We start from the raw sequence: 22,410 nt of genomic DNA on the forward strand, positions 1-22,410 counted from the left end.
TGTGGTAACATATAATGTCGTAACTTTTTGGTTAACCACACTAATGTTAGGCTTGTCTTTTCCAAAGTGCTATATTTTGTTTTGTATTGGATGAATTTTTTGCTTATATAATATATTGCACGTTCGACTTTTTCTACCTCTTGTGCTTATTTGTAACGGACATTTTAACTGCCCGTTACAAATAACGGGTTATTCGTAACGGGCATATAAACCGCCCGTTACAAATAAAATTGAAGACAAATTAAAATAAATAAAAAAGTAGCAGGGGATACCTGCTACCTGGTAATCTGCTATGATGCCAAATCTTTAAAATTATTATTACTTTCCAATAATAATAAATGTAAAATTCAATTAATTATAAATTAAGATACAACTTGCACTAATGTCCAAATTGACTTAACAACTCCTAACATGATTCAAAAGCTACAAAATAATTCCACTAAACATCTTCATTCTTTTTCTCACTAAACCTCCATAATTTCAAAGCTGAACAAGGCAACTTCCTCTTCTTTATTAAATCAGAGCAATCATTTAGTGCATTTTTCAAAGCCTTACAATACAAACTCATAAGAATCCAACTGCTGCATTCTCTCTCTGTTTCTTCGACGAGGTCGAGGCTGCTCTGGAGGTTCAATATCAGTAATGAGTGTTTGAACAATTTCAAAACCATGAGACATTACCTGAAAAGAAAATAGCAATTTTAAGATTCAGAATCTGATTATTCTGATCAAATATATATAGGACTTTTTTTTTTTTGGTAAATAAAGAATTTTATTACCAAAAGTAAAGAGTTACTACCCATAAAAGTAGCAACTACAAGAAATGAAAGTGCAGTACATGCCCTCTGGGCCAAAGAAGCAACAAAACCAAAGCCCGAAGGCAATACAAAGATAACGACTACGGAATCTCTAACTCCCAAAGGGAGAGGAAACCAAAGCTACAACCAAAAATGGGTAAAAAAACCCATACATCCAAAAATAACAAATAAGGTGAGTATAATAAAGCATCAGCTTAGCTTGAAAGCATACACCATCCGCCAGGATAACAACACCACAGTCAGCCTACCAGGACAGAACAACAGCATGCATGTAGTACAAACCAGGATAAAAGATCGCAGCCATAAACCATCATCCAGCAGCACAAACATAAGGAGGCTCAAGCAAGACAGAAAATAAGATGCCAAAACAAAGGTAGATCAACAGCTATCACAATGGAAGAGGGAAAAGAAGGAGTCCTGGGAGAAACAGCAAACAAGGTAGCAATAGGAATACCACCCACCATACAATCTAGGCCATCAACTAGCACCTCATGCTAGAAGACAACACTAAAAATAAGGCCTCAACCTACTACCCACCAAGCAAGCTAGAATAACCAAACTCACCCATAACAACCAACTTCCACCATGCCAAGACAACAACAGATAATACACTACCACCAGCATCACCATAAAAAAAGCAGCTTGATAACAACCCCATAATCAGCCTGCCAGGACAGAACAATAGCATACATGCAGTACAAACCAGAACAAAAGATCGTAGCTATGAGCCATCAGCCAGCAGCACAAACACAAGGAAGCTCAAGAACACATAATAGCATAAGATGCCTGGACAGAGATTGATCACCAACCACCACAACAGAAAAGGCAAAAGAAGGAGCCCAGGCAAAAGCAAGACCCAAGGTAGAAAGAGGGATACCACCTACCATACAATCCAAGCCATCAACTAGCACCTCATGCTAGGAGACAGCACTAAAAACGGGGCCTCATCCCACTACATACCAAGGCAAGCTAGAATGACCAAGACTCACCAAGATAGCCAACCTCCACCAAATAAAACAATAAAAAACACCCTCAACTAGCATCACCATAAAATCAGCTTAGTAATAACCCCATAGTCAGCATGCCAGGACAGAACAAAAGCATACATGCAATACAAACCAGGACAAAGGATCGTAGCCATGAACCATCAGCCAGCATCATACCACAAGGAGGCTCAAGCAAAGCATAAAAGCATAAGATGCCAAGGAAAGGATAGATCAAAAACTACCACAAAAGAAGAGGCATAAAAAGAAGTCCAGATAGAAGCAAGAAACAAGGTAGCAATAGAAAGATCACTCACCATACAACACAAGCCATCAACTAGCACCTCATGCCACCTCATGCCAGGAGACAGCACTAACAAAAACGGGCCTCAACCCACTACACACCAAGCAAGCTACCAAGACCCAGACTTAACCATGACAACCAACCTCCAACAACTATCCACCATCAATAGACATAATCATAAAATGACACCTAAATAACAACCTAGAAACCAGCCTGCTAGGACAGCAACACGGCAAGCATACAATACAAAACAGGACAAAGGATCGCTACCATGAACCATCAACCAACAACACTAATCACTAGGAAGCCTAAGCTGAAAAAGTAATACACTATATCTAGACAATAGATACAACCAAAGAAGCAAATCTCATTTTACACAGATAATAAACAGGAGGAAAATAAAAATATTTAGCCTTCCTTTAACAGTTGAAGAACAACGGGAAATACCTCAACCTCAAACGAATATACAAATCAGGGGAGCTGCCACCAACCCCCTAGCTCAACCTCCAAGTAGAGATCCCGCAAGCAGCAGAGAACCCTCGGAGAAACAAACCTAGAAAACAGAGCAATGCCCCGACAACAAAACACCAATCAGGGGATGAAAGACGATCATCGAACCTACTGACTCGCCAACCACAAAGAAATACACCCCGAAACCACTAAACTAGACCAGTCACCGGCGAAATAGACCAGAAAACAAGAAAACCCAGTCACCGGCGAACCTAACGAACCTGCAAAACAGAGCCACCAACCCAAATCGAACCTCCAAGCAAATTCCCGCAAGCAAGCAAGAAAACCCCCGAACCAAGGGGTTGAAATCAACCGCCGAACCAACTGACTCGCCGACCACTTTGAAACGCACCCCAAACCCACTGAACTAGACCCGTCACCGGCGAAATAAGCCAGAAATCAGCGAACTAGAACAGAACACAGCATCACCTTGAGCAAAAAAAAAAAAAAAAAAAAAAAACCAGAAACCCGAGGGTTTGATTTGAAAATCGAAGCCCAAAAGCCCGGAATCATCCCAGTAGAAGAAAAATCAACACTTTCAGCACAATCTGACTGCTGGGAAATAGCACCGCCCAGTAGTCGATTCAACCAAAGAAGCCGCCGTAACAACGAACTCAGTCCCTTCTTCAATTTTGAGCGAAGAACCCAGAAAATTGAAGAAGGAAACCGATTAGGCCCGCAACACCTTCCAGCAGCCAAATCGCGCAACACACTTACCAGAACAACAAACCCTTCTTCAACCTTGAGCGAAGGTCGAAGAACATATCCGAGTTCCAAATGCCCTTAGGGTTTGTATTTTGACAAATTGAAGAACAAGAAACAAGCTTCCCTATCTAGCTCTTTGAAGAACGAATCTGATCAAGGCAACCACCGGGATCCTTCTTCAAAGGGCTAGAGAGATGCTAGAGTTTCTCTCTCTAGAACAAAACCCTTTTATTATATATATAGGACTTTAGGATTATTTGTGCAGCTATATACATGCCTAAACTTACTTTTTCAAGTCATCAGCAACTGCTTTGGAAATATCACTCTTCTGCTCGACCACATTATCAACATCTAGCCTTGGAATAGTTCCTCTGATCACTATATAATCGATACAGAAAGGCATGCAAAAGCAACAAAGCTAAGAGCATATGTAATCTGTAAAGGTACTTGTTATAATACGAAGTATTTAGGCAGAAATTTTACAAAACAGATATTCACAACAGTCGCAAATTTAATAATTTGGTTAAGTAGTAGCTCAAATTCACAACATCAGCATATTATAATACGAAGTATTTAAGAAGGTACGACAGTAAAGGAAAATTAGAGGGCAAAGTAACAATAAGGAGTATTGAATTGATTACAAGTTTTACACAATCACATGTCTTGGAATATATTTGACATTTTTGACAGTCGCATATCTAGAATGCTTTGGCAATTTAATGATTATCTTAAATTCATTATATAATCTAAAAAGCTCGGAAACAAGAACCTCGACAAACACACTAATATAAACAAAACTGAAGCAATCACAAAATATAAAGATAATCCCTTACTATATCTATCATTCATTCAATTCACATTCATAAATAGAGTCAAACAATTTCGGTTGATATTCCAATTATCACAACCCACACGACTATAAATCTCAAAATCACCGCAAATCTTATACAGAAAATATAACCCACAACCAACCATCAACCCATTTGATAAAAGTTAAGTCTTCATAGAACATACATTTCACCATTTCCAGTAAATCATTGCACACTATTCCACTAATAAAATAATCCTAACTACGACAAGTTTCTTGAATCACTTGTTATATACAAGTAAAATAATCCTAACTACAACAATTAATTCACAACAAACCATTATCAAATTAGTTCGTCAATTTCTCATCATCAAGCTGATTCCTCAATTACCCATTATCAAACTAATTCCTCAATTACCCATCATCAAACTCATTCCTCAATTACCCCCATTACCAAACTTATTCCCCAATCACCCACCAAAAAACTTATACCTCAATTACATACTCAATATCATATCATCTCAATTTCTTCAAACAAAATCCCAACAAAATACAAGAAAAACAATGTAGAAGAGAGTGAAAGAAAACCTGTGCTACATAGTAAGTGATTGATTAACAAGTTGACGAAGCTGAGCCCAATGCCCAGTAATCTTCTTACGAAGCAAATACAGCAGCAAGTTGGCTAATAAAGTAGGAACTTGTGGGTCATACCTTCAAATCATTCACCCCACAACAATCTGGTATCCCTTTCCTCATCATCAATACCAAACCTTCGCATCGCCACAATACCCGGGTTCAATCTCGTACCCAGGTTCCCTCCCCTGCACATTGGTAATTTGAAAGCTCAGAAACACGGATCTATATAATTTCAAGAAATACTAACAATTAATGTTGTCAAAAGTCAATAATTTGCTGCATGTGATAGACAAGGCACAATTTCTATGAAAAAAATTGAATTAAAATAAAAAATCAGATATTTGGTGCCGAAAACATGAAATTGTAAATTTGAGCAAAACAAAAACTAAAAAACATTAAATGACAAAATAACCCACTGTCGCCGTTGCTAGGACCAACCGGCGCGCCCACCCCTACGATTCTCACCACCATTGCCCCTACCATACCTACCAACCACCACTACACAGAAAATCCGCCACACCACAAAAATTTACATAAACAATTATCTCAAAATAAACAAAAAGTAAATACTTGTCTGATCTAAGTAATAACAAAAAATACAAATTAGTTGTAATCAGAAATTTGAATTAAAAACTCAAAGAGAAAAACTAAATTTTTATTTAACCTAAATTAAAATAGAATCTAAAACTGAAAAACCTTAACCAATTGAATGCTAGGACCAACATCTCATGGCTTTGTGGTGGATGCTCGTGGCTCAACGGTGGGCGTAAAAAGCTTAAAAGGTGGATGATTGATGGTTTGGATCTAAAAAGAAAGAGAATAGGAGAGAGAAAATGAAGAGGACAGAGGAAGAAGAGAAATGAGGAGAGAGAGCACGCTTTGAGAAAGAAATGCGGCTGGCCTGGAACAAAATAAGGATTTAAACCCTAGCGCTTATTTAGTTGTAACGGGCTTTGGGCTCTATATTTGCCAGATACAAATATTAACTATTCATAACTGGCATTTATTTGCCCGTTACAGGTATTAACTAATCGTAATGGGCATTTTTCTACCCGTTACAAATGAGTTTATTTCGTAACGGATATATATATTGCCCGTTATAATTACTCTTTTCGTAACGAATTTTATATTGTCCGTTACAAATAGGGTGTTACAAATGACAAATTTTCCACTAGTGCGTTATCCAAGAAGTAGCAATCATGAAATATCTCAAACCCAGGCTTCTTGATTCCTTCCAAAACTAAGGGTTCCGGAAATTCGTAGCATGGGTAATCTTCTCCCTCCCTAATGAATTGTCCATTAAAGGTTCATTGATAGGATGGGAGTAAAGTGATTATCCCTTTCTTATTATTGTCTCTATGTGCTTTGTTTTTGGCATCGTGAGACTCCAACTCTTCTTTGGTTGGTTTATATCCCAATCCACAGGAGAAGCTTTTCTTTGGGATAGGAAGTAAGAGAGATTTCTTCATTCCTATTCCCAAAGGCATCCCAGGAAAGTAACTAATCTTGAGCAAGATGGTGTTTACTATCCGAGTGGAATATAGATTAAGCTTCAATGATTCTTCCAAGTCTCCTTCCATTTCAATTGTGAAGATTGGCTCCACGGCAAATCCCCACATGTCCTCTTCATCATTATCATGGTTTATTTCTAAGAGTGATTGATCATTTATTGCTGTTTTGAGTGGAGAAGCATGTATAGTCATAGGAAGCCCTTGATAGTTCAACCTAATCATTTGATGAAGTGAGGATGGTATTGCACCAATCTCGTGTATCCAAGGACGACCAAGTAAAAGGTTGAATGTAGGTTTATGTCCATAACATGGAATTCAACAATCTTTTGAATTGCGCCTGTGGTAATTGGTAGCTTAACAGTTCCACACACCGATCTTCTCGAACTGTCATAGGCCCTTATGCTTTGTTTTGTTGATTGGAAATCTTTTTCTAGATATAAGCCTAAGTATTTTGCCGTTTGAATGGGCATACGTTTACAGCCGACCCATTGTCTACCAAAGTTAAAGGGATGTTGTATCCCTTTCATTTCATAGTTAAGTATAACGCATTGTTGTGGGTAATGTCCTTTAAAGGCAAATCATCATTAGTGAAAACGATTGACTTGTCGGATTTCTCTCTAGTAAGCAAGCTAACGAGATCTTGAGGGGTTGTGTCCTTACTTACAGACAAAGCCGTTAGAGCGTTCATGAGAGAATTCCTATGTTCTTTATAAGTACTTGTGAGTTCCCAAATGCTAACATTTGCCTTGGATTGGCGAAGTTGTTTGACCTATGGATCTTCCACCTTAAGTGGAGGTGGTATTGTATTTTGTGTTTGACCTTGAGTTTGATTTTGTGTGGTCGAAGATCCATTTGGTGGTGGTGCTTGGTAGACTCGCCCAGAACGAGTTAAACGATCTATCTCATTTGGGTTAGTCACAAGACTCATAAACCAACTTTCTTCTAGAGGCTTTGGATGTGCCTCCATTTCAAGATGCTCCATGAGTTGTGCTTGATGTCATTGTTCATCCAAGGAGAGATTCGATAAGTCTTGCGATTTCCCCGAGAAATGATCCCAATTAAGGGTTCCATTTGTTTCATTTTGCAAACAAGATGGAGGTGGATGGCGGCATACTTAGGGACATATAAGTCTTGAAAGACGTCGTCCCATAGTCCACATACTTCATTAGTTGCCCCTATGATTATTGTGGATAGAGGTTCTCCTGTGGGTGTGATATAGTCCAAAGGATTGAACGCGTCACTTCCCATATGGTCTTCCTCAATGTTAAACACCCCTAAGGGGGATGCATTATTGTTAGGTTTAGGCATGGGAATTCTCCCATCGTCTACTAAATCTTGTATTTTGTGCTTTAAAACATAGCAACGTTCAGTATTGTGTCCAACGCCTCTATGATAAGCACAATAAGCACTAACATTCCATTAAGGAAACCTTTTTTCTGGTAGAGTAGGTGGTGTTGGCCATGTTAGGGCAAGTAAGACTTTTTCATTTAGTTTTTCTAGCAATTCTTTATTGCTTACAGGAAATGTAGTAAATTTTCTCTCTTTTGTCCATCTTTTCCTAGGATCATCATATCGATTGTTATTATAATCCGTGGAAGTCGCAAATACGTCAATAGAGGATGATGCATTATTATTCCCCTTCTTGTAGTTATTCTTAGGTTGATGATGATAATGAGGTTTGTTTGCTTTTTTCTTAGCAAGATCATCTTCAATCCTAGTAGCCACAGAATAGACCTTTTGAAAAGTGTCTAGACCAAGGTAACGTAGATGTTTGTTGTAATTTTCATGACAATTGTCAATGAATTTTTGTATAAACTCGAGTTTAGGAGGCCTTTGGGCAAGTGGACTGCCTTTTCTCGCCATCTACCATAGAAAGCAAGGAAACCTTCATCGTCTCTTTGCTTAAGCATCTCGAGTTCACGTAAAGTTGACTTGAACTCTACGTTACTCTCGTATTGGGTGATGAAAGCCGAAACTACATCTTCCCATGTTGCTTTAAATTTTGGATCTAGCCCATAGTACCACTCTCACGCGGTTGGGTCTAGTGATAAAGGGAAAGTCAAAGCATAAAGCTTAGGATCAACTCCCTTTAGTGCCATAGTTCCAGTAAAACACATTGAGTGATTTTGTGGATTATTGGTCACCTTAAATATTGGCAAGTCCCTAGCTACAAACTTTTGTGGTAAAGCAAGTCATGGGGGTGGAGCAAACTTTTAGGCGTTAAAGTACTTGTTCCCCATTATAGAACGAAGAACTAGCTTCTCTAACGACTTTTCTTTAATGGTTAGTTGCTCCATCTTTTCTTGTAAGGCAAATGCTTCAACTTTTTTCTTTTCAGCATTTTCCATCTTCTTAATTCTTCTCTCCTCGGCCTCTTGAGCCTTTTCCTCTCTCATACCAAGAATCTCTTGTTGAAGTTCTTCGACGGTTGTCATTGTTGTTGGACTAGGATTAGTTGTCGAATGAAAGTGGTTTGAAAGGGGTTGATCTTTGGGTGGTAAACGTAGAATGCGAGTGCCCGGGTTCCTCTTTCCCAAGCTTGAAAACCGGCCTTAAAGGAGTTCGAAATGATAAGTAAATCGATATGTTTGTTTTTTGAAAGGAAAAGAAAGAAAAAAGACGCAAAATATACTCAAACGGATAACATCTCCCTTAACAATTCTTCAATAAAGATATTGTTCGGACAAGTCAATTTGTTTTTGGAGAAATCAAAACTGACTCGTCTAGTGGGCGCGCGCAACAAAATAACTTGCACTGGGAGGGGTCGCGCAACTTCTTCAGTTGCGCGTGCCACCTGCTTGTAGTATATTTATTTTAATTCGAGCATTTTTTTTAATCAATTTTTTTTTATTTGACCCTTTTTTTATGTTATCCTTTGAATATGACGCTAAATCACGAAGAGACAACTTCGTAATTGGGAACCTAGACCAAACTAAAAAAAAAAGACTATCCTAACACGTTGTGCATAGTCACATAATCACATAATCATGTTATAAGTCAAGATTCACGCAATGCCATTCTAAGGTCAAAAAAGGCTTGGGTGTCCAAAGGTACCATACCTTCCGAAACGATGCATAAATCAATCAATCAATGTGTTGACCCATGAAATCGCCCTCCCAACATTTTGTTGGTCATATGGGTGGGATGATTGTTAATTATTTTGGGATAGACGCCTAGTTTTGGCGACCCTAGTCAATGAGCCAATCCCCAATGGTTTAATGTGCTATACTTATGCATGATGCAATGTTGCTTGTTTGGTTTTACTTTTGTGAAAAAGGAAGATATTATGCGTTCAAGTCTCGCTCTCTAACTAGAGATTATCCAAGTTAATTCTCGTTACAACCCATAAGCAACCTAGTGTTGGATACCTTGGACCATAACTACGAATTAATCATGTAACCTCTCCGTCCCCAGCAGAGTCGCCACTGTAAGGAGGGTGATCCCATCGTAAGGGGTACTCTCCTTAAATGCCCTTGGCCACTTAAAAGCCTAGGACTACACTTGTTAAGGTGTAGTAGGATTTGAATTCCTGACTGTTTGGGGGACCTTGAATTAGAATTGGTTATATCGTCACGCTTTTTTATAAGAAACAAGTAGGAGTCGCCAATGACTTTTAGGAAAAACTCATAAACCTCATTCATGCCTTTCTTCCATGTGGAGTTCATGAAATAATTAGCACAAATCATAAGTTTACCTATGCCCAAATTGATCTATAAACCAGAAATGAGTTCGGGAGTGAGGGTACTAAGATAACGTTCCGTTTATAGGGGAATCGTCATCCTAGCCCTATTACGACCTCTACTAGCTCTTCCTTTTTCACAATTTCATCACCAAACAATATATACAACGCGATGCCTAAAACTATGTTAGTTGATTTTATTTACAAGCATTAATTCACGTATGAATTACATTGCAAAAGTCGTTATTCTTATTTAATAATATTCGTGAAAGAACAATAAATAAACATGATTCGCCTTGGCTTAAGTGATCAACAACAATTATTTAATTCAATTCTAGTCTTTATTTAACGCAAGATACTATGTGAAATCGATTAATCAATTATTTTAAAAGTGATCAAACAACACTAATTAATTTATTAAAGTCCTTTTAAACAAGAAAATAAAGGTGATTTAACTAAGTGCTCGGGAATTTACCACTTCTCTTTGTTAGATCTCCATTTAGAACACTTACGGACGCCATCTTGTTGGGGAACCTCCACCGTAGTATCAAAGTATCGAAAGGGTGAGTGTTTAGGACAAAAGGGCTAGGTTGCACAAGTTCTCAAGTTATTTCGCCAGAGTTTTTAGGTTAATTTCTGTCTTTTGAAGCCTTGGTTTAAGCTCGTATTTATAGAGAAGAATTAGGTTTAGGGTTTCGAGCAACCTACCGTAGCAGGTGTCGCGCGCAACAGATGAAGTTGCGCGCGGCAACCCAGTGCAAGTTTTAGAGTTGCGCTGCTATGTGCAGCGCAATTATTGTTCTTGCACGCGGCTTTATGGTAAGATTCGATTTTATATTTTTCATATAATTTTCGAATAATTACAAATCTTCTGTAGCGCAGCTCTGGAAGTTGCGGTGGGTGTCGCGCGCAACTGAAATAGTTGCGTGCGGCTGCCCAGCACGACTTTGTGAGATGCGCGCGATTTTTTCAGCGGCAGCACTAAGTTTTTTACCTAGGCGCTCCTAAATCCATCATTATTAGGGTTTAAGCACCGACTTAAGTCTAATTATGATCGGGTTTAGTTAATTGGTCCTTTTTTTTGGCTTTTTCTTTAATTTGGGCTAGTCCTTTTGTGTTTTGTGTCTTAACTAGTTATCCATAAGTATTGTTCACTTTGATCCAACACGAAGATGGCTTTATTCATCGTCATTGCACTCCTGTCGGGACAGGTGGCCAAAAGTAGATATCTACAGGTAGATAAGTGGTTTTTATAGTTTGTGCTGCCCCCAGCCAAGTTGGATCGGCTTAGCATTAAATTGATTCATCCGCAAGTTAAATTCAATGTCCTTTGTCTTGATGCGCTATAATTAGTTCTTTTAATCTCGCCATTTTAACACGCAGTCCATCACCACAAAAAAATCTTTAGTGGTGCTAAGGATTAACCTGCCGTCCGTATGCTTCTCAAGGCAAGTCGTGGAGTGCATCTCACAAAACCCTGGAAAATCAGGCTTGAAGCCCTTTTGGATGCATGTCACCAAGTAGCCAAAAATATTTAACCAACTGTTTGGCATCAGCTGGAAGAGAGCAATGTTATATTCATTCATGACAATGCAAATGAAGGGATGGAAGGGGAAGCGAACTCCGACATCAAAAGCAGCGCAATAAACGCTGAAGTACATTCGGCACGACCGCTCTTCTTCCCAAGCAGTCACAGAGAGAGAGTGCTTGGGCTCTTTCAGCTTAAAACCCTCTCCCAGTTTAAGGAATTTCCTATACTCCTCCATCCCTGAAAGGAATGGTGTCCTTCGAACAAGTGTATTATTCCGATAGAGGGTTCGGAATTATTAGAAAGCTAATTATTCAGTAAGGTCAAGTGATCGGAATGTCTGGGTGGAGGCCGCTTCCGATCAGTAATATTAATATATAACTAATATTGCAACTTAATCTTGACTGAACCCTTCGGGTCACACCAAAGCAACTAACAAAGCTATGGGAAAAATTAATTCAGAAGGAATTAATGAGTCACCCGAGTAATTAATATTTAGACGTCGGAAATTCGAGCTTGGAGCTTCAAATCCTAGCGTCGAAAGTGATCCGTGCCATTTATGGCACCTTTAGTCTATGTTTTCTTTATATTTCTATGCTCGTTTTTAGTTGTTCATGTCGTTTTTTAGAGAATAATGCTCGATTTGCGTGTTTTTGTGTTAGTTTAGAGAAATGCGTGCTTTTAATGGTTTTCTTATCATTTTATTCATTTCTCAGTTATTTCTCTCGCTTCTCCGTTTCTTTGTCTTGTTTTGTAGGCTTGTTGAGTTCCAGCGGATTTATTAATCAAGGAGGTAGATCAAGTTCATTCAAGGAATTTAACGGAGCCAAGTTAGGGAAGCCAAGCACGTTAGTCAAGCCAATCCAAGAAACAAAGGAAAATGAAGGCTTGTAAATTATCAAAAAAGACCTTTGTGCATTGTTTCAGCCATTTATCAAGTTCTACAAATATGATTGAGGTGATTCAAGTTGGGTTGGAAATTAGACTTGAAGAGCTTTCCAAGGATAGGTCCCACGCCTTCATACGATTCCTAGATTGTGAGTCACAACCTTCTAAAGTTGGCCCTGCAAATCTTCCGCGGGCGCGGGGCTGTCGCAACCTATTTCTGCCCATTTTTGACCAGGAACTTGGAGAGGTCTAGCCGCAGGCACCCCGCGGGCGCGGGTTTCAGGGTTTTACTCGCGATTTCTTTTATTTCCTCCTTTTGTATATATAGTGTACGACCTTCTTTATTCTTCATACATGAAATACTTTAGTTTAGGATAGTTTCTCTCTCCTCTAAGGAGGATTAGCTTAGATTAGGAGTTCCTCTCTCTAGATTAGGAGTAGTTTAAGAGAGAGAAAGTGAGGAATTTCAACGATGATTGAGGGATTGAAGATTCAATGGTGACAATTGTGTTGGAGGTCTTCTTTATTATCAATGAGAATTTCTAAACTCTATCTCATTTAATTGCTTTGTTTAATTTGATGTTTGTTTGGTTTAATTTTGATATTTGATGTTTGATTAGAGTAATTGTTCTTGATATTTTGTTGATTCTTGTTTCCTATAGTTGATAGTTGATTTGATGATGATGTTTCTTGAGTAGTTTACTTGCTAGGGTTTGGGTAGACAGGTGTGATTGATGAATTGAGATTGATTTGGGAATTTGGGTAGTTCTTGTGTTGTGATTAAATTGATTCATAGAGGTTTGCATGTTGCTTAGTTAGTTGGAATAGCTAACCATGATTGCTAGCATTGATTGCATGATTGAATTGATTGACATGACCACTTGATATCGATTTTATCATAATTGGTTGAGTATTTGATTATGTTTCTTCTTATTGTTTAGCACTAGCTATGTTCGAGAATTTGAGGATGATTAGTTGAATGCTCCTAATTGCTACTACTATTTGTCTTTGCATTGCTTGGATGGCTTGATTCCCTAATTAGCTTGATTATCATGAATGCATGTTGATCCCCATTCCCTAGTGCTTTATTTGTTTGGTTCTTTGCTTAGTTAGTTGGTTAGTGTTTACCTTTTACCCTTAGACTTCGACCTAGCTTCGGCACATAATTGAGAGCACTTTAACATAACTGTTCCTAGTGGTTCGACCCTTGACTTACTTCTATACTTGTATTTAGGTCAGTTGAGTGATTATAAATTTGTTTGACTATAGGGAGGATTAGTTAAATGACCTAGTTTTCCTCACGTCAAAATGGCGTCGTTGCCGGGGAACGATGTTTATGTTTGAGTGTTTTTGATTGCTTGAGTCTAGGTCTTTGTGTATATTTTCTTTGATTTGATTTTTGTTTGTTTTGTGAAAAAAATTTGGCATGTCTATCATTTCCTCAATATAGCAATGAGCCTTTTTGTGAATATTTCATTAGACTTGAGGGATTTTTGGACTATAATTATTGTAATAAAGCCCCCAAAATGACTACAAATGTTAGTAATCTTCCGGAGCTTCAGGATTCCAATGTACTGCGTCCAAGATCAGAACGAGCTACCGGACTTTGCCTTTTTTTTTGGGAATTCTGATGGATCGGGGCCGTAGGAAATTCTCCATCCTTTGGGTTATTTGGGAGGCTTGTGAGATTTGTTATTTTGGTTTGAATGAGCAAACTAGGGATGAAGTTGAATGTATGCATAATGGTGAATTTAGAGCATTGTCAATTGATGATGCTTGTGATTTTTATGTTTAGTTTGCTAGGGATGTTTATGACAGGGGTAATCATGAGTCTAATATTGATATGCACTGTTTTGATTCTTCTAATATTAGCATGAATTCCAAAGATTTTTCACATGAGCCCTTAAGTGAACCTAGAACACATGATTTCAACTCTATTTCCCCTCTTGTTCATAATGATGAAGTGCATGCTCAAGTTGATGCTAATGTTGTGTTTCAATATTCTTCATTATTTACCATACCTTTCTGTGATGTGCTTTGTTCCCTTAATGATGAATCTCATATGTTTTATTTTGCCCCCACTCCCCAATGTGATGTATTTGCTCATGATCTTAATGTTGATTCTTCCATTCTTGGTTGTACTTCTTCTTCTTCTCTTATTGAGCCTCAACCTTCTACATCTTTTGAATCTCTTGTTGATATATTTGAGTCTCAAATTAGGTGCATTGAGCTTGATAATGAGCTTGGGCCTAGTAAGGAGATGATTCTTAATTCTATGAGAGGTCAATTAGAGATAATGAAAAAGAATTAGGAGCGTATTGAGGAGGAAAAGAGAAGAGGAGAAGAGTTAGAAAGCCAATTGTCATCCTTGATGCTAGTTTGTGAAAAATCTCAATTTAATAAGTGTGTTGAGGATGATGATGATGATTTTGAGCAACCAAGAGAGTTTGATGATCCTATTGTTGAGCATAGGAGTGAAGGAAAGGGAGTTGAGAGTGATGATGATTATGATGATTTTTTGGATCTAAACTCCCCTTCCTTAGTTGATTGTGACGAGTCTTAAGTGTATGAATGTGACTCTTCTATCCATGAGTGTTTGGACTTGTTTGAGGTTATGTCTAATGTGTTTATTGAGAGTCAAAGGAAAACCCATAGCCTTCTAAGTGAGTTCATTGAGAATGCTTCATGGGAGAGAGATGATTTTGAAACAAATTTACATCCATTCATGCATGGTTTTGAGACTTTGGGCTTTAAGGAAGTTGAGGGAGTTGTTGTCCATGAATGTAGTGGAGGAGATTATGTGGTGCCTCTTGAGAGTTGGATGTTTGAGGGAGATGGTGATCATGAGTGTTCTTCATTTGAGGATTCTATGATTGATTTCCATGCTCTTATTAGTGATTTGAGGTACGGTGGTGAGAAAGAGTTCATTTGTGAGACCATTGCCCCTATTCCCTCCTCTCATGTCCTTTTTTCAAGGAGTTTCAACCATATCCCCTACACTCTTATATCCCTCCCTTCCTTTGTTAATGAGCCTATTGGGGACCCTCTTGTCTATGATGATTTGTTTGTTGCTCATTTGTCCCCGATTGAGAATAAGGGTGATATTGCCACCCAAAAATATTTTGAGGAGAGTTTGCCTTTTTCTTCTTCTTCTTCTTCTTCTTTTTCTTATTTTGTTGAGTTTTCTTTTAATTCTTTTTCCTTCTTTTGGCATCTCTCTCCTCATAGGTGTGCTTTAAGCTTGTTGCATGCCTTATTTTTGTCATGTGCACACTTACTTTCTTATGAAATGTGTAGTAGTGCATTTGATAAGCTCTTGCGTGCGTTGAATGATTATTTTCTAGAGCGGTCAATCTTGGACCTTAAGCAAGCCTTTCTCGGGAAGTAACCCGTGTTTAATTGCTTTCATTTTCTTTTCTTTTTAGAATATATTTTCTCTCATGGAAATTTTTGTGTGCCTTTTGCTAGGTACATGACTTGATATACTTTGGTGCTTCGATTTGGATCAAGAATCAAGGAAGTTTGACTCCTATGTTTGCCAGCATATGAAAGGCAAGGTTCAATTCTTGAGGAAATTAGCTTTGAAAGGTTTAATTGGGTCATTTGCGGATATTTACACCCACCTAATATCCGGTAATATCCTTCCTTGTTGTTTCTCAAGTGGATGAGGACTTGTTTGACATATGTTGGTTTGATTGGATTGATTTCCTTGTTTTCTCTTTCCATGGATTATTTGATTTGTGTTTGAGTGTAATGTCTCATTCAAGATTAGGGGAGGGTTTTCTATCATGTTTGGTGGGAATTTGATTCATATATGCCATGCACATTTGTATATGCATTTCCATGTTCTTTATTTTGAAAAATCCCAAAAAGATTTTTGTTTCTATCAAGGCAAATTGCATTGTGTTTTGTTTTGTTCTTGTTTTGGACATAATACTTTTGGACTTGTATAGTTGAATGCTTTTCTTCTTAAATGGTAACGGTGTGCACGGTTTGAGAGTACGCTTGGTTGATTCTAGGATAAAGCATGCTAAGGTAGTTGGTTAGAACTAGTGGGACCATGAAGCCGGATTCTACTTGTTGGTGGCATGTTGGTAGTTGCTTCCTATAGTCGAATTGACACCAATAGTGAGTTTTTGCTACATCCATGTGACATTCATTATTTTTCAAGCCTTCAACATATATTTGCATGAGCGGCATGGATCCTTGACTATTGCGGACCTAATCTAGTATCTTGCCTTATAATTCTCAAACTAGAGACCGAGCCATCTAGGGAGGACAAAGGCATCTTTTTGGGGTGGTGATTTTTCTTTTCTAGGTTAATTTTCTTTCTTTTTAGTTCATTAGGTTTATATTTGCCTTCTTGCTAAACATTTAAGCCTTTTCCCTTCTTTTCAAGCCACATCTTTAGATCTTAAGCCTTTTATTTCATTTTCGTTTCCATTCTTTGTTTTTGTGAAGGAATGGATTATTATTGTTGGAGTTTGTGGTGGAGGAGTTTGGATATTTGGTTCTCTTGAAAGCAAGTTTATGTTGTGATATTTGTGTGAATAATGGCAAGTTAATAAAGAAAAAAAGCCGTCCAAAGTAAAACAAAAGGCAAGGACAAGACAAATGCAAGATTGAAAAAGTCGTCCTAAGTTAAAGAGGCATGTACAATTGCTTTGAAAGAAATGAAAATAAAAAAGAAGGAAATGTAAATAAGAAAAATCAAAAATATTTTGATGTGATTCTTTTCCCCTTTTCAAGCATTGAGGAAAATGCTTCCTTTAAGCTTGGGGGAGAAGCGTTTACGCTTTTTGTATATATGATTGTGGTTATAACTTTGAATAAGCTTGGGGGTGTTAGTTTGTTTTTGTTTGGTGTTCTTGATTACGGTGTTGAGGATTGATCACCCTTTGCTTCACTAATTAGGAATACCAACAAATTCTAAATTTTAAGCCTACCATCACCCTTTTTTCCCTTACGTTACAACCATTGGGAAAGAACTTTCGACCTAGAGGTTAAGTCATGTACCGAGGGAGGGCATTATGAGTTAAAGTCTAAAGAAAGGGGATGCATTGTCAAGACGTCCAGTAGCCCAAAATTAACTCTTTTTCCGGTTCCTTCATGGAACTTTTAAGATGCACACTAGGGGAAGATATGAGACTAGTGGGGAGAACATGGTAACACCGTTTGGGATGAAAGTGGATTACGAAAACTAGTTCCTATGCTTAGTATATTTATGTTTCAATCAACCTCGGGTATCTTGAAACGTGCACTCCCTTAATTGTTTAGAAAGATTTGCATTCATTTGTGCTCGTACATTTGGAAAAGTCCTTTCATGAACACGTGTTTGTTTTTCTTTTCTTTTGATTTCCTTCTCATGCTTTTCCTTGTTTGTATTATTACAAGAGTTATAGGTTAATCTCTTACGAAACCTTTACGAGAGCATCACTCGTCCTCTAGGGCGATCTAGGGGGTTAAATGGCTTGTCTTTAGTTGCTAAAATTGACCGTGATTCCTACGAAAGTGAGTTAGTGTATATTCCCATCTTCTCCAGTTTTCTTGTTTCTTTCTTTGCTTGAATAATGTCTTCATTTTTCTCTTGGATTGGATTATGTTTTGCTTGAGGACAAGCAAAAGTTATCTTGGGGGAATTTGATCCATGCCATTTATGGCACCTTTAGGCTATGTTTTCTTTATATTTCTATGCTTGTTTTTAGTCGTTTATGTCGTGTTTTTAGAGAATAATTCTTGATTTGCATGTTTTTGTGTTAGTTTAGAGAAATGCATGCTTTTAATGGTTTTCTTATCATTTTATTCATTTCTCGGCTATTTCTCTCGCTTCTCCGTTTCTTTGTCTTGTTTTGTAGGTACGTTGAGTTCCCGCGGATTTAATAATCAATGAGAGAGATCAAGTGCATTCAAGGAATTTAATGGATCCAAGTTAGGGAAGCCAAGCACACAAGTCAAGCCAATCAAAGAAACAAAGGAAAATGAAGGCTTGCAAAGTATCAAAAAAGACCTTTGTGCATTATTTCAGCCATATCTCGAGTTCTACAGATAGGATTGAGGTGATTCAAGTAGGGTTGGAAACTAGACTTGAAGATCTTTCCAATGATAGGTCGCACGCCTTCATACAATTCATAGATTTTAAGTTACAGCCTTCCAAAGGTTTCCCTGCAAATCTGCCGCGGGCTACAGTACCCGCGGGCGCGGGGCTGCCGCAACCTATTTCTGCCCATTTTTGACAAGGAACTTGGAGAAGGCTAGCCATGGGCACTCCTCGGGCGCGGGCCTAGCCCCGCAGGCGCGGCCTATTTCTCTGTGGGAGTGGCTTTTTGGGTTTTACTCGCGATTTCTTTTATTTCCTCCTTTTGTATATATAGTGTACAACATTCTTTATTCTTCATACATGAAATACTTTAGTTTAGGATAGTTTATTTCTCCTCTAAGGAGGATTAGCTTAGATTAGGAGTTCCACTCTCAAGATTAGGAGTAGTTTTAGAGAGAGAAAGTGAGGAATTTCAATGGTGATTGAGGGATTGAAGATTCAATGGTGACAATTGTGTTGGAGATCTTCTTTATTATCAATGAGCATTTCTAAACTCTATCTCATTTTACTGCTTTGTTTAATTTGATGTTTGTTTGGTTTGATTTGTATATGTGATGTTTGATTAGAGTAATTGTTCTTGATATTTTGTTGATTCTTGTTTTCTATAGTTGATAGTTGATTTGATGATGATGTTTCTTGAGTAGTTTACTTGCTAGGGTTTTGGTAGACATGTGTGATTGATGAGTTGAGATTGATTTGGGAATTTGGGTAGTTCTTGTGTTGTGATTAAATTAATTCATAGAGGTTTGCATGTTCCTTAGTTGATTGGAATAGCTAACCATGATTGCTAGCATTGATTGCATGATTGAATTGATTGGCATGACCATTTGATATCGATTTGATCGTAATTGGTTGAGTATTTGATTATGTTTCTTCTTATTGTTTAGCACTAGATAAATCTATGTTAGAGAGTAGTAGGATGATTAGTTGAATGCTCCTAATTGCTCCTACTATTTGTCTTTGCATTGCTTGGATGGCTTGATTCCCTAATTAGCTTGGTTATCATGAATGCATGTTGATCCCCATTCCCTAGTGCTTTATTTGTTTGGTTCTTTGCTTAGTTAGTTGGTTAGTGTTTACCGTTCCTAGTGGGTCGACCCTTGACTTACCTCTATACTTGTATTTAGGTTAGTTGAGTGATTATAAATTTGTTTGACCGTAGGGAGGATTAGTTCAACGACCTAGTTTTCCCCATGTCAGAAAGTCAAGCCAAAATTTAGGAATTGGCGAGACGAGAAAATGCTTGGAGAAACTACATTGGAGATTGATTGAAGATTACATCAGTTATTGGTCACAATCTAAACTTCGCCATACGCCCTCTTGCAACCAGATTATGGAGTAGCAAAATTAAAGGTTGATTGAGGGTTTTATGTAAAGCATGTCATGGAGCAGATTTATTCCACTACAAGTCACAACTTGGATGAAATGCGAATTCGTGGTGCCTATCTCATGTGGGTCATATGGTTGGACAGAACATTAAAGTTTTCCAAGGAAAAACAACCCCCATTACAGTTTTGGTGACTCGGGTTTAGAGGTGGTGTGAGGATAATGAAAAATACAACAAGGCGATCTATGCTTCCCCTGTTGCTGCTCGTCAGACCAGTTTGAAGGTATGGTTAGCTCCCCCTACTGACTGGATTAAATTGAATACTGATGCTTCTCTATCTGAAGAAGGGTGGGTTAGAATTGGGGTTGTAGCTCGTGATTCCTTGGGTAATGTCCAGTTTTCAGCGTGTAGAAGACTGAAAGTGTGGTGGCATCCTGAGATAGCTGAAGCAAAGGCTGTTGTGTGGGCTTTAAATCTGGGAAGACACTTTGGTATTGACAAAGCAATCGTTGAGACGGACTGCCAGCCTACCAGGTAGTCACTAACAGGTTGGTGAAAGGAGCTACTCATTTGACGGATTTGGATGCTGTTCTTTGTGATGTAATGCGCTTGGGTACCGCTTTTGAACGAGTATGTTGGTCTCATGTTTGCAACGAAGGAAATGAAGTGGCTCATAACCTTGCAAGAGTTATTCCTTATGATGTAGAGCAAATTTGGGAGAGTAGAGTTTCATTAGAAGTCTCCCCTTATGTACACATGGATACTCTTATTTTTCATGATTAATCTTTGCTCGCCCTTTCAAAAAAAATATAAGTTGGATTTATATTTGTTATAATAGAAAACTCAATACTATGAGATATTGTACAAATACTATAATATATTGGTATGCAATAAAAAAATTTGGCCTAATTTTGTTGGATATATTTTTTTATACATATATTTTGGTAAAACTAGTATTTTTCAGTGATTTTTTTTTTGGTAAATATATTCTAGATTTTTTATATAGAATATGGAAAAGAAAAAGCGTTCTCTACATTAAACACCAAATATATATATGATATTCAAGTCACAAAAAGGCGTCGCCAATTCTACAAATCTAGACACAAAAAAGCGTCGCTAAAGTTGAGAAAGTGCGCCAACAAATGCAAATTTCGAAGCATCGTATAAAAACTAGGACACAATTAAGTGTCGAGATTTGTGACGGTTTTTGATGTCCCACAATTTTTTCGACTCACTAAAAAGCGTCGAGAAAAAAATTTCGACGCTTTTTAGTGTCGCAAAAAAGCTTTAAAAGCGTCGTTAAAATGCAGATTTTGCAGTAGTGTCTTTTATCTGTCAAACTAACGCTAGTTTGCAGGTATCAACATTACAATAATGATTTAGGATCGCAGATCGTTCTAAATCATTCTCCGTCCCTATCGCTACTTTGACTTTTGTTTTCAAAACATGCGTTTCTCCAAACTCAATCAAAGTGGGGGTTTCTGTAGACACCCGATTGTGTTACCCTAAAAACAAACCCAGTGATGAATGCTTTTCATGTTGCTTTATTATCGAATGAAGTGAAAGTGTGAAAAGTCTTGTGATGTGTTAGTTTTATTAAAAATCTTTCTTTCTGTTTTTGAAAATCTTCTCTATTTATGGAAATAGCCAATCTAATTTAGCTTGGTCCATTATAAGGGTCCATTAATAGTGTAGTTGGGTCAGGCTCGTAAAGAGCTTTCCAATAATATATTAAAAGCCCAATTCCAATAATCTGGTCCAAATACTAAATTTCGTCTGAAATGGTTCTATGGCCCAATGATCTAGTGGAGGGCCCATTAATTATTATTCCTAAAATTATTAGGATTGATTATAGTCTTCTTGAATAGTGTAGAAGGTTATTTTGAATTCTAATAGCATAAGGATGGATAATTATTCTTTTAGAAAAATAATGAATTTGGTTTGAAATAAAACAAGTGTTTTATTATGATTCTGATTTAAGATTAATTAAAACGGAGTTTTTAATTATATTAAGAAGTGGATTCCGTATAAAAGCGCGTTTAATCTTAAACCAGCGCCAAACAACAGAGCCTGTTGACATGCGTGATCCTTGTCGTTTCGCGCTGGGCTCTATCGATTCCGGACTGTTTTTTTATAATAGGGGTCATATTTCCCCGTTTTTTATTCATTTGACAACCATCTAATTCTATTCTCTCTCTCTAAAAGATAGACTTATTCTTCTCCCTCTTTCTAAACCTTCCCCTTTTACAAAATTCCGCATTCACAAGTTCTAGATACACCTAGCCAAGTTTGAAGTTGCCTTCGCCTTTGCCGTGAAAGGTTGATAATTTATGAGGGTTTGGTCCAAAATCTCTATTTTAATTATATAATTAATTGTTTAATTTACTATTTTCCTTAAAGTTACTACCTTATGTATTTTGTTATTAGAAAGAGATAAGAGGCATACAAGTAAGTAATTTAATTACTTTGTTATTCATTTGATATAGAAATCATGCTTTAATGATTTTTATTCCTAGTATCATGTTAGGATGTTTTTATTACTTCTTATTATCATGCTTAGGTTTCTTTCTATATCTTTCTATCATGTTAGTATCATGTTAAGGATAAAGATTTGATC

General features: G+C 37.5%; 1 long non-coding RNA gene across 7 annotated transcripts; it reads right to left on the minus strand.

Moving 5' to 3' along the window:
- Window positions 1–293: 293 nt before the first annotated feature.
- Window positions 294–5,736, minus strand: LOC110694087. Of its 7 annotated transcripts, none has more exons than XR_002505745.1 (3): window positions 2,836–5,736; window positions 2,552–2,657; window positions 294–680 (listed from the first exon to the last, which is right to left on the minus strand). It is a non-coding gene; the product is annotated as an uncharacterized LOC110694087 (long non-coding RNA). The 7 variants fall into 7 exon arrangements; XR_002505739.1 differs by having other exon boundaries at window positions 2,552–3,754; window positions 4,716–5,735; XR_002505740.1 differs by having other exon boundaries at window positions 2,552–3,697; window positions 4,716–5,734.
- Between the last annotated feature and the right edge of the window lie 16,674 nt (window positions 5,737–22,410).

Source organism: Chenopodium quinoa, unplaced genomic scaffold (assembly GCF_001683475.1).
Source record: "Chenopodium quinoa cultivar QQ74 unplaced genomic scaffold, ASM168347v1, whole genome shotgun sequence".
Lineage (NCBI taxonomy): Eukaryota > Viridiplantae > Streptophyta > Magnoliopsida > Caryophyllales > Amaranthaceae > Chenopodium > Chenopodium quinoa.